The 14,378-nt window shown below is 35.4% G+C and overlaps 1 protein-coding gene across 3 annotated transcripts in view; it reads left to right on the plus strand.

Annotated features, from left to right (window-relative positions):
• Window positions 1-14,378, plus strand: part of LOC144477250 (uncharacterized) — a 111,329-nt gene that overhangs the window by 76,163 nt on the left and 20,788 nt on the right. The window contains exon 1 of one of the 3 annotated variants that reach the window (XR_013495150.1): window positions 9,604-9,739. The exons of the other annotated variants lie outside the window; for them this stretch is intronic. The gene's annotated coding sequence lies outside the window, so the exon portion shown is untranslated. Of the gene's footprint in view, window positions 1-9,603; window positions 9,740-14,378 lie in introns of those variants that run through there. 3 annotated transcript variants of the gene reach the window in all.

Here is a 14,378-nt window from a genome sequence, read left to right on the forward strand (position 1 = left end):
TCTCTCTCTCTCTCTCTCTCTCTCTCTCTCTCTCTCTCTCTCAAAGCGATACATCTCTTGTCCTCTTGAACCTTTCTGTTTCTATTCGTTCTTATCTCTCCTTTTTCTCTCTCTGTACCTTACTGAATCTTTCTCTCTTTCTTTTACGCTATTTTCTCTCCTTCTCTCTCGGACCTGTCGGTCATTTCTTCTGCGCCGCGTATGCTCGATTACCGTGAACCTGTTCTGCCACGCCGAGTTATTGCCGGGCCGAAATCATCAGCGTAACGTTATGGTCCCCATAAATCGCCGCAAGTAGCTGTACCCGCGTTTTTTCCACGGCCACCGTTCATTCCCGGCCTGTGTTTCAACGGTTTTGTACACGTTCTCGCCAGTTAATTCCGCCGGCGATGCAAATTTAAGGCGGCACGGTCGGATGAACGAACGTTGCGAGGATTTTTTTTATTTAAGACTTTTGCTTTTTCTAACAGCGTTCGAACGGGATCTAGCTGAATCTCTCTCTCTTTCTCTCTCTCTCTCTCTCTCTCTCTCTCTCTCTCTCTTCGCGTAGCCCCTTAGATGCTTTTGCCAGCCACTTTGCTCGGACACGCCTGATAGAATAGTTTTTGCGACGTGTTTTGTTTAGTATATTTTATTGGTAATTACAAGGTGTCAGATGATCAAACGGTTTTTTATAAATAAATATAGTTACAACGAAATAAAAATTAGTTTAAGAAATAAATACAGTTATGTCAAGGTCATGTGTATTATGTTTATAATAGAAATAGTTGGTTATAAACAAATATAAATTACTATAAACGAATAAAGATAATTATGAACGAATAGAGAACACTCAGAAATAAAAGAATACATAATTGGATTAAATAAATATATTTGTAATAAATTATATGAATATAATTGTGACAAATTATATTGTATAAATAAAATTATGTTAAATAAACATCATGATAATAGATTAGAATATATACATAAAAGTTATAATAGATTGTAATAAATAAATGAAATTATAATAATTAAATAATAGTACAATTTTGTTTATTTATTAGAATTTATTATAGTTTTATTTATTTGTTATAATGTATTATACGTTTATTCATTTATTACAATTTATTATAATGTAGTATATAATGCATTATAATATTTAAATAGAAATATTCTACATTATAATAAATTGTAATAGGTGAATAAACGTATATATTATAATTTGTGATAATTTATTTATATAATATAAGCGATCACAAACATATCTATTTATTCTAATTATATATTTCATTTATTTCATAATATAATCATACATTTTCTTATTTCTGCTGTTTTTATTCTACCCTAGTTTGTTTTGCAATCGGGACAAACAATATTGACAAGTTGCGATTTCGCGTGCCATTCAGGTATCGCGATCATTGTGTTGACCTCGCGGACAAAACTTTCGTTCCGGGCGAAATCAGAAAATCAGCGAGAACGTCGATTTTTGTTGTTTCGCGTACGGTACGCTGTTTGTTGACCTTAATGATCGGCCGGTCTTCCACCTACGAAACTGCTTTATCAGTAATGTGGCAATTTTCGTTGCAAAACAGCTAATCGCAATGCATCGACGATAGGCGCGGGTATAGTCGCGGATGCTCGGCAAGTGACGGCATCCTCTCACCTTGGGTTTATTTTCTTTTCTTTTCTTTTTCCTCGCTTGAACGTAGCGCGGCGCGGAACTCCGTGTCGCGGCGACGATGTGAAAACCGTAGCGTTTGCAATTAGCAAAAGCCGTCTGACAGAAGACTATGTCGTATTCTAGATGTCGTGCCAATATCGACGGCAGCTTCCTTCGCGCACCAAAGCCGAGCCGAGTTTTATATCACCGCCATTATGACGAATCAAGTCTGTTTTGCGAAACAACGATTTTCGTTGTTTGTGACCAATGTGATCCAATGATGGATCTGTATAAGTTGCGTTTAATTGTTAATATTTCTAGTATAATTTTGTATATTTTTCTTATATTTTTTTTTATTTCTTTTGTATATTTTTTTGTACATTTCATGCATATTTTTTTTAATAATTCTTCTATATTTTTTATATTATTTTTTTATAATTTTTGTTTAATTCTTGTATCATTGTTGTGTAAATCTTATATAATTTTTCTGTAATCCTTATAACATTTTTGTACGATTTTTCTATTATTTTTCTATAATATAATTCTAATATCATTTTCCTATCATTTTTCAAACAATTTTTCCATACTTTGTCTATCATTTTTCTATAAATTTTACCATTTCTTGTTGCACTAAAAAGTCCTAGAGCCTGTGCGCATGTACAGAGAAATCTCTGCGCCATGGATTGGCAGAACGACAACGTTATGGCACAACAATAGTCAAAATCCCATCCGCCGCTACAAAACTCGCGGCGATTACTATCTCACGAAGGGAATATAGTCAGTTTCAAGTGAGAAGTGTATCTGAACGTACGCGGCGGTATCTCGCGATCGTGCGGCCCCGCGAGGAAGCTACCAGCGGAAAATGATTGCAATGTTCCGGCCGCTCGTTATCCTCTCGAGGATCGCCGATTCTACCATCCGCGGCTAGTTTCGGAAATATCGACGGGCGGGGGCAGATCGGAATCGAGACAGGACGGTGGATCGAGGCCGCAACCGAAACCTCGATACGTTTCGACGCTGCGCGCGGTGGTGGGCTATTTGTCGGATCTAGCTGGCCAATATTACCGGTTCCATTTGACGTGTCTGAAAAACGTAGCTACTAACTTATTTATAGTATTTTAACTACGTGGAACAAATGATCGTGAACGAATAAAAATAATTATAAAAAGTAATTAAGGACAACTAAAGATAAATACTAAGAAAAAAAGAATTGTTGTTAAAAAATTGAAATAATTGGAAACAAATCGAGATAATTTAAAAAAATGGAAATAATTAGAAATAAATCCGGATGATCGTTAATAAATCAAAATAATTAGAAACATGTCAAGATGATGATTAAAAAATTAAAATAATTAGAAAGAAATCACAATCATTATTAAATGACTAAAATTAATTATAAATAAATCGAAGCAATTGATTAACAAAAGTATGCAGTAAAGATTGCGATTCAAAATTCAAGAAACGAATAAAAATTAGTATAAACGAAAATATTTATAAGTAAAGATTGGTAGTAAAATATTCAAGATATTGTTTTTAATACTTAATGTATTCGAAACGAGCCTATTCGTTTATGATATTTTAACAAAGTGGTAATAATTTTAAACATTAAAAAAGCTAATATTATTATTTATATAATATGAAGGAGATGTAACGATTATAAAACATGGACAACAAACTGGAAACAATAAAAACAACTTCAAAGAGACTTAGAAAAAATTAGAACCTATCCAAACAATTGTGTTTAAGTAAATAATAATAAAGTAATAATTATAACAAATTTTACATATTATGAAATAAAACATAATAGTAAAATAATAATAATATATATACATATAACAATATAATGACAAAATAATATATACATAACAATATATTTGCTGTTATTTTCTAGATATATGTATATACATATATATTTTTAATTATCTATTATATAAAAATAAGTCGGGTTTTCCTTCCTGACGCTATAACTCCAGAACGCACGAACCGATTTCCACGGTTTTGCATTCGTTGGAAAGGTCTCGGGCTCCGTGAGGTTTATAGCAACCAAAATTCTGGAAAAATTTCAACAGAAAAGCAGGAAAATAGGGAAAATCATTTTTCACATACAGTGCCATCTCTGATACATAGCATGTACTACAAACCAATATGGTTTATAAAACAAAAAAAATAACTTTTCTTCATCTTTTTATCCCCAAACGAAATGTTACAAAAAACGAAGCCATCTGGTGGCGAAACGGAGTTCGCCAGGTTTGCTAGTTTATTATAAGAACACAAAGAATATTATAAACGTGAACATGGTGAAGACGAAGGTGAAAACAGAGAACAGAAGAGGAAGAACAAACGAATGGCACGACGCCTATGCGGAGGGGAATCATGGCGCGTCCTCATTGCTAGATAATATTAAGGATTATCTTCAACAATATTACAATAATAAAAAAAATAACATATATATATATAAATATTATGCTTTTATTGAAAAGATCAGAGAGGTTAAACAAAATCGTTCATCCGAAGCCAGATTCGCGAAAAGATCGTATTTTGTCTAGCTATTTGTACTTGATCCGCCAGTCTGCGCCGAGAAAGAGCGATCCTCGTGGAAAGCACCTGTGCGTGGATCGACACGCGCGCGGACTTTCACTCTCCTCCCGAGAGGACCGGTCTGCCGATCATTCGTTACGGCCATGCAAATCACCGGAAGTCGGCGCCACAGTCGGCTCTATGCTAATTAATACGGAAACGCGACCGCGCTCGACTCCATGTATCTCCAGATAAGACAGTACACGCCTGTGTACGGTCGAGCGTCGCCGTCGCCGTCGTGCTCTTTTCTTCGTCAGTTTCACTTACCTGTTGCCGCGTTTAGGTCGATTTCGTCCGAAAGCGATCCTTTATTTCTCGCGGCGATCATTAACACTAAACGAACCAACGCCGATCAAATGGCCGGTTTCACGGTTTTTATGTCATAATTATTGAAATTATAAAGCTGCTGCCTCCATTCGAAATCCTTGTAAATATTTCTTTAATTATTATTATTATTTGTTCTGTTCTGTAAGGAACTTGATTAAATGAATATTGTGAACTTTTATTACATAATGAAATACAGAAAACGCTGAGATCGTTTTGTCCACAAAAACGACATTCCAGCCCAGTATGCGATGCGCCGTGTTTTCTTCTTTCGGCGGTTCTTCGTGATCCATGGATTCGTTCGCTGTGATTTACAATAATTATTCAGCTCAGTTCACGGTGCACAGGGTGGCACAAAATTATCAACTTGATGGATGCTGTCGTATAAATAACTTTCCGCAGAATTCGCTCGACATAACCTTGACCTTGAAACGTTCAGAGCAAACACCGATCAATTGTTGTGCTTTGCATCTTATCCCCCCTTATCACAAGGATCGACTCTGCAAAATTTACAATTTCATAAATTTTCATAAATAAATAATGTCAATTATGTGAATAAAAAGAATGATAATTATTTTTAAAAATAGTTTTTCTGTTCGATTTTGTTGACATTTGAATATGTTATACACCTTGACAATACCTTCCGAGGTATTCGGGGAAAACTGTACATTTAACCCAAAGAGCTAACCTAAACCTAATCAAGTCCTAACCTATCCTTACGACTAGACTGCGAATCTCTATGCAAAATAGAAATTTTCTGCGTCGGTTGCACGAAACAGGAGTCACCGAAAAATTTCTTTTTTGCTCTAATAATTTTAATAAGTCGAAAGTAATGGTACCCATATTTTTCAATTCTTTTAATCTTCCTCCTCTTTTAAATGGCGCTTTCTCGCTTTTCCCGTGAATGCATCAAATTTCGCAGTTTATCCGTGACATTTAAGGCATTTTAAAAATCATTCTCAAAAGTCGTAAGTTTAAACTAGGCTGGTATGGCTTCGTATACAATTAGGGTCGGTTATTATAAATTAGCATAGACTATAGTATAGGTTAGGGTTAAGTCAGTCTATTTACAATGTTCCAGGCATTTTAAAAACCATACTCGAAAGCTATACATTTAGATTAGATTAGTATAGATCGATATAGTATAGCTTGGTATAGATCAATATTGATTAATAAAGGCTAATACAAGTTAGTATAAATTTAATATGTAAGGGTGCTCCAGAAATCCCACACCTACAATTTGTACTTATAACGTTCCAAACCATGTAGTTTCTGAAAATGGCTTCCAAAATGCCGAGAAAATTATTAGCATAAGTTAGGTCTAGGTTAGGTCCATAGTTTTTCCTAAATGTCTCGTAAACTAAAGCAGATCGACATTTATTTCTTGCAAAGGAAAAAGTTGTTCAAAATCTCGAGCTATATAACATATTCATCTGTGGCGGAGATCTTTTTCTAAATTGCAACCAATAAAATTTGTCGTTTTTAACTTTCCTTTATCATGGCAAACATGAATTCCTTGACAGAACCTTAACTTTACTTTATCATGGCGAAGATGAATTTCGTGGCAAGTATCAATAAAATTATATCAAATTGTACAATAATATAATTTAATTAATATTATACAATATAAATCAGAAAACTAAAATACAATATAATACACAATATAGGGAAATACAATATAAAGATATAAAGATACTCGTGTCACAATAACCATTGAATAAAACTGTAGAATCATGTTGTGCTAGCCCTGAGATGTAATTTTTACGACACCCGGTACAAATTGCTCTCACGTTATCTACTCGCGCCTGCGACTTTCGTTACAGTTTCACGACAGTTTCACGACAGTTTATCGTTTCGCGTCGGTAAACCAGGGATTCGTCAACCGTGATTTATTATAGTTTTCCTTGAACTCGGATCTCCACGCGTTATGTCATCTTTTCATGTTATCTTCTCTCGTTCCTTGAGACTCGAACGAAACCGCGAGATAAGAAGAGGAGTGCAACGTTTAAACTGAAGCATATGTATCTACACTCTTTGCCGGTTGCATTTTCCCGTGATTAATTAACATCGTAACCGTGTAAAAATAGCTGACGCTAGTAAAACGACCTTGCATCTAATTCGAAGTATTAAGCCGTCGTCGTCGCCGCGCATAGTTAATTATTGGTTGCGCGTCGCGCGGTTCGTTCCAGGTGAACCAGACGACGGTGGTCTGAAACGAGGGGCTACTTTGTGGCCAAAATTCGGTTTCTCAATTTCCACGTTTGAACACGAAATTTTCTTGTTTTTGTTTTCATTTAAATTGTTGTTATATGAAAGTAGCCAATAATTTTTACGTTACCTTAGTTTGTTGCAATTGAGGTAGGCAGTTTTAACGTTATTTTGTTAGATTTTAGGTAAACAGTTTTGGTAAATAGCTTCTACTTTACTTAAGTTTGTTGCAATCGAGGTTATGTGCACGTTTCAACGAAATTTTTAAACTCACGCGCATATATTAACTAAATATATTTTTAATTGAAATATTTTGACGTGAAATTATTAAATTAAGAAATAAGTTATTACTATTTTATATAATTACGTTCACTGTAAGGTTTGTTAGTAAAGTAACAATACACTAAGAAATCAAAATTTGAATTAATATTTTCGAGGCAGAATTTATGTTAACAAAATATAGAGACTTAATCAATATCAGAATTGTTAAAACGATCAGGTTTAAACAATCGTTTAAACGCTAACAGGGCTCGTAGGAGAATGTTTAAAAATATTGAATGTATCGCTTTGTCCACGCGAAAGATTAAACCGTTGTCTACACGGTAACGCAAACATTAACTGCAGCTCTGCATTATACGCGAATTTCTCGAGGTGGACGTTGGACGTTATTTAATATTTTGGTCTCGCATCGCTGCCCGCTAAACCGTCGTGTCGAATTACAAAACAAGCCACGATTTCTCAGAGCATTTCGAATTGTAATCTGGCAACGAAATGTCTCCAACAAAATTTGATATCAATATTCGCTTCTTCACAAATTACGATACCAAAATTTGCAAAATTTATTTATATAAAAGATATTAGTCGCCACGATTTTTGAAGTGTTAACACATACTTTTTGACTCGATGATAATATCCCACCTGGCGACGGGACGAATTCAACGACCTGTTATACTGTAACTATAGAGATTCAAAGATTGCTATAATAATTGGTGCGACGGAAAGCGAATTCCCAGGCCGCTGTACGGCGGGACGGTTAAGCGGCTGTGGAGACACACGGCTGGAAATGACCTGTAATAATAAAGAATGCGAAACGAGCGCGCGCGCGCGACAATCCGGTCCGCTGCGTGGGACAGGTCACGCAGAGTTCCTCAGGCATTGGTGGAGTCCCGTGCGCGCACCTTGATCCACTTTTCTCGAGCGGTTTTGCTTCGACTTTTAACCGGTCGCGCGACCGATCGGAGATTTCGACTTCAAACCGGTCGATTTTAGTCGCGTTAAAGGTCGCGGTGTGCGCCATTCCATAGATGTGACTCCTCAGGGGCGTGGAGCATCGGTTGACGATGACTAATCCCATTGGTAGATTAGCCTGGGAGACAGGCCTGCGTCGCGGAATCCAGATATCCGCTATCCGCTATCCCGGGCAGGCGACCGTGTAAACAAATTCATATTTTATGTCTACAGATGACTTATCGTAAATTTAAGTTCATTTTCTTCTAAATTATTTATTTATAGGTTACGATGAAGTTAGAGCTGCCAGATTATTTAAATCTAACCATTTATGTTTACTTACTAATTCAGTTAATAATTTAGTCAATTGTATTGTTCAATTCTTATGATTTACGTTTAATTATCAATCAAATTACTGATTTTTTTAATTATTGCTAAAACGGGTTTTCCATGAACTTGTCGCAGGCAACGCTTGAATGATATTTTATGGGAAATACAAGGTGCTACATTGTTGGACTTTTGTGGGACTTTCTAAAATCTTTTGTTCGAGGTATTTCGGCGGAATGTCCGTAGAATTTTCACAAGTCATCGTTCTCTCTGTATTTTTATATTAATCTATATTTTTCATTTCATACTACATCGAATAAACAAATTTAACATAACCTTAATCTTGAAACAATGCTAAAGTAATTTTGGCCGCGAAAGCGAATTCCCGAACCTATAATTTTTTACAATTTAAATGTACAACTTGCTAATAATAATTACATTATCAAAATGAAATATGCAAGACATAAATTTATAACGATTAAATATTTACATTCTGACAAAGTTTATAGAAAACTAGAATTTTATATTCTATTATAAAATCAATAATTAAATTGACAAATAAACGTAAAACATTATAATTGACCAGTACAATTGATTTAATTATCAACTGAATTAATAAGTAAACATAAATCAATGGGTTTAAATAATTTGGCGGCTCAATGTTCCAACTTTATCATAACCTATAAATAAATAATCTAGAACAAAATGAACTTAAGTTTATGCACTGTCGTCTCTAGACATTAAAGTTACAATTATATAATTATAATAAGACTATTAAATATACAACTTACTAATAGCAACTACATTATTATAAATATAAAATTGTAATGGTCTTAGAATTATAAACCGTATTGTAATTTATATAATGAATAAAATCAATAATTAACTGACAATGAAACCTAAATCACTAGAATTGAATAATATGTCGGCAGCACTGGTCCAACAATTTCAACGTAAACACAGCCGAGGCTCCGACGGAGAGACTCGAAAACGGTCGCGTCCCGGAGACTACTATTGATAAACGAATCAATCTAGGTTCCACGTGGGGTCTTGGAGGAATGCGAGATAAGAGGCTTGCATTATCGTGCGAGTACGCTCCCGTACGGGAACTTGAAAGCAGGGAGAACGGGTCGGTACCCGTTACGAGTTACGACGCACATGGGTCGCACGACCGGAGAGCTCTCGCGTTCCTTTCTCTCTCTCCGCAGGCGGCTCTCCTATATGCCTCTCCCGGGCCTCCTCTCTGTCCTCTCCCTCTCTGTCCTCCGTCTGCTCTCTGTCCACGGTGTCTCCGCGCTGTCGTCCTGTCAGTTCGCGTGGTGCGCTCGAACGAGCGGCAAGTGCCTCGAGTCGTACGCTGCCGCGCGCCGTAACAGTCGGGCAACCTAACGCGATCGTTACCGTTCTCGGCCTGAAGTCCCATCGGATCGAAAGGTACACACACTTTTTACAGTCTCGCGAGTGCTCCACGGCTCCGGAATAATTGGGGATACGGAACGATCAACGTCGCGATAATTATCGAGTGAATATAATCGCAGAGGAGACGAACGTTTGCCTAGCGAAATTCTGGTGGCTCGCACCGCGCGCCACGCCGACCACAAATGTCATGATGTTTTTGGGAAATCGGTGGGATCCGTCGCAATTCGTTCGGACGAATATTAGTCACTGTTTAGTTCGCGGAAACTTGCTGTTGCATGAACGGTCGCGATCCACCGATTACGGATTACTCACACGCCCGTGGATCCCGATGCGCTTTCGGTGCACAAGGCTCGCGATAAAGTGTCGAAATAAAATCACGTGGAATTCGTACGTTTTCGAGGGTAAATTTGGTCTCGATTTAACCCTAGAAAGCACCTCGTGGGGCTGTCAGCAACGGCTGCGACATTTTTCAATTGTCCGCGGACGTGTGAATAGTGAATCGCTTATTTTGGCAGTGGTGCATTTCCGTTATAAAAAAAAAAAAGGAATGATATCGTATAGTTTCTGGCGCATTTAGTGTGAACTTTTTGTTCATAACTGGTTAAAATTTAATATCTTAGAAATGACAGTGCTTTGTGCGATTTGAAATTGATGAATAAAAGAAATTGCTGAATAAAAGAAATTGCGAAGCGATTGATTATTAAAGAGAAAGAATTTCTTGTACACTAAACGAGATTATTATGGTGTTAGGAAACAATGTAGAAAAAATAATAAATTTATTTTACACGAAATGAGACGAGAGAATTTCGGTGCGATAAAAGATTTGCAAAACGCAATTGAAAAACGGTAAACTGGTTGAAAAAATGTTTAGCGAGGGTTTTCAAAAGTGCACCGTGTATTATTTTTATACTATTGCTATTTTATATCTTGATATTATTTATAAACTAAAATGGATGAAGGTAACATATTTTTTAACCGATATTTAATTTTTATAATTAAAATTAAATGATGTTTACAATTGTGAGAATGGTGTAAGTCTATTTACAGCCTGTAAATATATATTATTTTAGTTACATTCGCCAAAAGATATTTATTAGTGGGAACACTGCAGACTCGACATAATTAACTCTTTGCGATCGAGTGGCTAAAAGCGACCATACCACGTTTCGAAATAATTTTTATGAAATTTACCTATATTTTAGAAAATTGTTAAGTGCTGTTAACTGTTGTACGAGTGGCAACATTCAATTCTTATAATGCACTAGATTATATAAAATGGAAACGCTATAAATCTGAATAAATATTTTGGATGTCTAAGGATTAACTTATATTTTTCAATTGACTAATATGGAAATTATTTCTAAACGACAGAAAATGGACTTGCAATCATTTTCAAAATAAACGGTCCTAATACTAACACATTAAGGTTTTCCTTATCCTTCTAAATTGTTTTATATTTTGGTAATAATAAATAATATTGTTATTATGAGCGTATTATTATAATATTTATTATATCATATATAACCTATAACATTTTTCTGATTACCAAAATATTATTATCAATTATATTATATATCATATTATATCATTACATATACTATTATATTATCAAGTATTATTATAAATTTCGATTATCAACCCCGCGATGTCACTTATACCGAAAAGGGGGTTGTTCAAGGGTTAAATTCGGACACCGGCAACTTGTTTTCCTCGGTCCGCTAATTACACGCCGTTAGCGGATGTGTATGCTAATAGGCAGGTTCGCGGATGAATAGGGAATCTCGAACACGTGAAACCGTGGTAATTACGGTTCTTTCTTGGACACGTTTTTTCCGGAGCCGTGGACGATTATGTTTCTTTTTTATCTTCGTAAATGTGTCTTAATACGGTGTCGTAACGACGTAAACATCAGAGAGACTCGAACAGGTAGAGTTAGGTGGTAACTAATCTCGCCGATCGGGCCCGCCTTCGGACGTAGCATCGTTTCGACTGTTTATCTTGCGCGACAACTTTGTGGCTACCGGTGTTGGTGAACAGAAAACGGAAGCGATGGTATACGGTGGTCCCACGGTGCACGCGGAACGCCACACAGTGTTGCGATTACAGGTACCAGCTGGACAAAACTCTCTTTTCGCTTTCAGTAATTGCCGCACGCGTCTCTCAGCAGCTTCATTGTCACAAATGAATATGCTTATCGATTTATTGGTTCCGTGTTTATTAACAATTTGCTGGACGGAACATTTGTTTACCAAAAAAATATATCATATCGATTGTGAAATAAAATAAAATAATATAAATCAACAACGAAATTCATTGAAACAACCAAATGCACCGTCAGTTTGCATTATAACAATTTGTTTTCACGTATAACAATGTAAATAATAATATATTTGTTGATAACATCGTAAGATAAGAATTTATAAGAATTGTTTTAAGAATTTTCATTCAACGTCTGTTTAAAATGCTAATTATTTGTGTTTGCGAAACCGGCTTCGGAAATAATTAAAAAATTAAATTGCGAGTTTGTGCAGCTAATTAGCATTAATCGGCAACACTGTGCTGCTTCCATATTGTCCTGCTAGTACAGTAGTATGTACTTTGCAGCGTTCAAAATCGCGCGGCAAACGTGACACGGTCTACCGACAAGTTATGCAACTCGTTGCAGTTGATTTGGCGTCGTTGTCAGGTTTGCACGGTGAACTTTGACAGAATCGTGACCCCCTCCGCGCTTTCGTAGATAGGCGGCAGTTAGGCTAAAGGTACCTATTACTGTGGCGACAAGCTCAAACTATTTTACGATCTTCATTTGAATGATTTGTTCGAATAAATTGAATGATTCGTTGGAGTAAAAAGTTAAGAATTGTTGGGATAAATAGAATGATTTATATGAATAAAAACTGAAGAATTATTTGAATGTATAGAATAATTTGTCTGATTAAAAAGTTAAGAATTATTTAAATAAATAAAACAATTTCTTTGAATAAGAAAATAAGAATTACTCGGATAAATAGAATAATTTCTTTGAATAAAAGATGAAGAATTATACAAATAAATAGAATAATTCCTTTTAATAAAAAATTGAGAATTATTCAAATAAATAGAATAATTTGTTTTAACATGTTGACGCCGGCGCCGTTACTCACGATTCTCTCTGTGAGTCCGTGCCCGAAATTTACAAAAATTAAATAATTATGTTAAGTTTATAATATTGAATTTCTATGTTTTTACTATTGAATATCTGTTTATAATGTCCAGATAAAATAATATGAACCTATTTTGTAGTATCTATTTTGTAAAATGCAAGCAAGATAAACAAATGTACGCAGTCCATGGGTCCGACACGTATGACCCATCGGTGGGTCAAGCCGTCGTCAACGTATTAATGAATATTGGGACGGGCCCTATTCATATTACGCGCCTTGATGCGTTTCATGGACATCTCGATATCTACTGCTCCACCGCGGGGTTCTTCATTTGTTCTTGAACGGGCAAGCCACGACTGCTTGCCGCACTTCACTTGCTTGCTTGCTTCTCTCGCCGCGGACCACGTGCTACACGAGTGCACGCGTTGCTGTAATAACTTTGTTCTAATAAAGTTTCGTTGTTCGTTAATCATATCTCTATCGATTGCGTTCACCATCCACGTTGAGCGACTCTGAACAATAAAAGACGACAAATTATTTGATTAAAAAATGAAGAATTATTCGAAAATAGATTAATTTCTCGGTGGCCAACTATTTCTCTTCGAGAATTCTGAATGATTTATCACTAGACTGTGAATATTTATGCAAAATAAAATTGTCTGGATTAATTGTGAGAAAAAAGTGTTGTAATCATTTCAATAAGTTGTTTATGATATAAAAATATTCTCAAATTCTTCTAATGTTTTACTTTGGACCTGGTCGGTTTTTTTTATCTTTTTATTATTTTTTTTGGAAAATGCATAAAATCAGCAGTTTATTTATCAAAGTGGCAACCCTGTCGAGTCTTCCGCAATCGTGTAATGTTTATCGTCGCGATCACTCGTTCAATAGTTCTATAACTCTGGAAGATTTATTATGTAGCTGAACTTATCCGAGTCCCGTGTAATTCCGCAAGATTTATTGGAGCGCCACTGTGTCAAGACACTCGTCGTTCTGCAAGCTTTATCATAGCGATCACGCTTTCAATTCTTCTACACGTGACTCTCCAAGATTTATTGCGAGTCAACCTTTTCTTTATTATTTTATAATTTCGCAAGGTTTATTAGCAGACAGCAGACTTTTACGCAGAATTATAATTGTTCCCATCGATAGCAAGATATACGAGCTAAGTAGAACGCCTATTCTTTAATCATTCTAATGGATTAACCATAAGTCATTAAACATTTTAAAATTGATTTAAATTTTTTTCACGTAGACGTTTGTTGGTTACATAAAATAGTGTTAATTAATTTTACGATAATTGTCTGTTTTTATTTAATATTAAAACTGAGAATATGTAGATATAAATATGATTCTTAAAAATAAAAAGATATTACAAATAGATAAATAGTTTGAGACTGGTGAAAAGTTTAAATAATAATTCATCATCATTAGGATATGTTTATATTCTAACATAATATTCAATTTTAATAATATCATTTTTAATAACAACATCGCACAACTCCGTGAGA

The sequence above is a fragment of the Augochlora pura genome, chromosome 11 (assembly GCF_028453695.1).
Source record: "Augochlora pura isolate Apur16 chromosome 11, APUR_v2.2.1, whole genome shotgun sequence".
NCBI lineage: Eukaryota > Metazoa > Arthropoda > Insecta > Hymenoptera > Halictidae > Augochlora > Augochlora pura.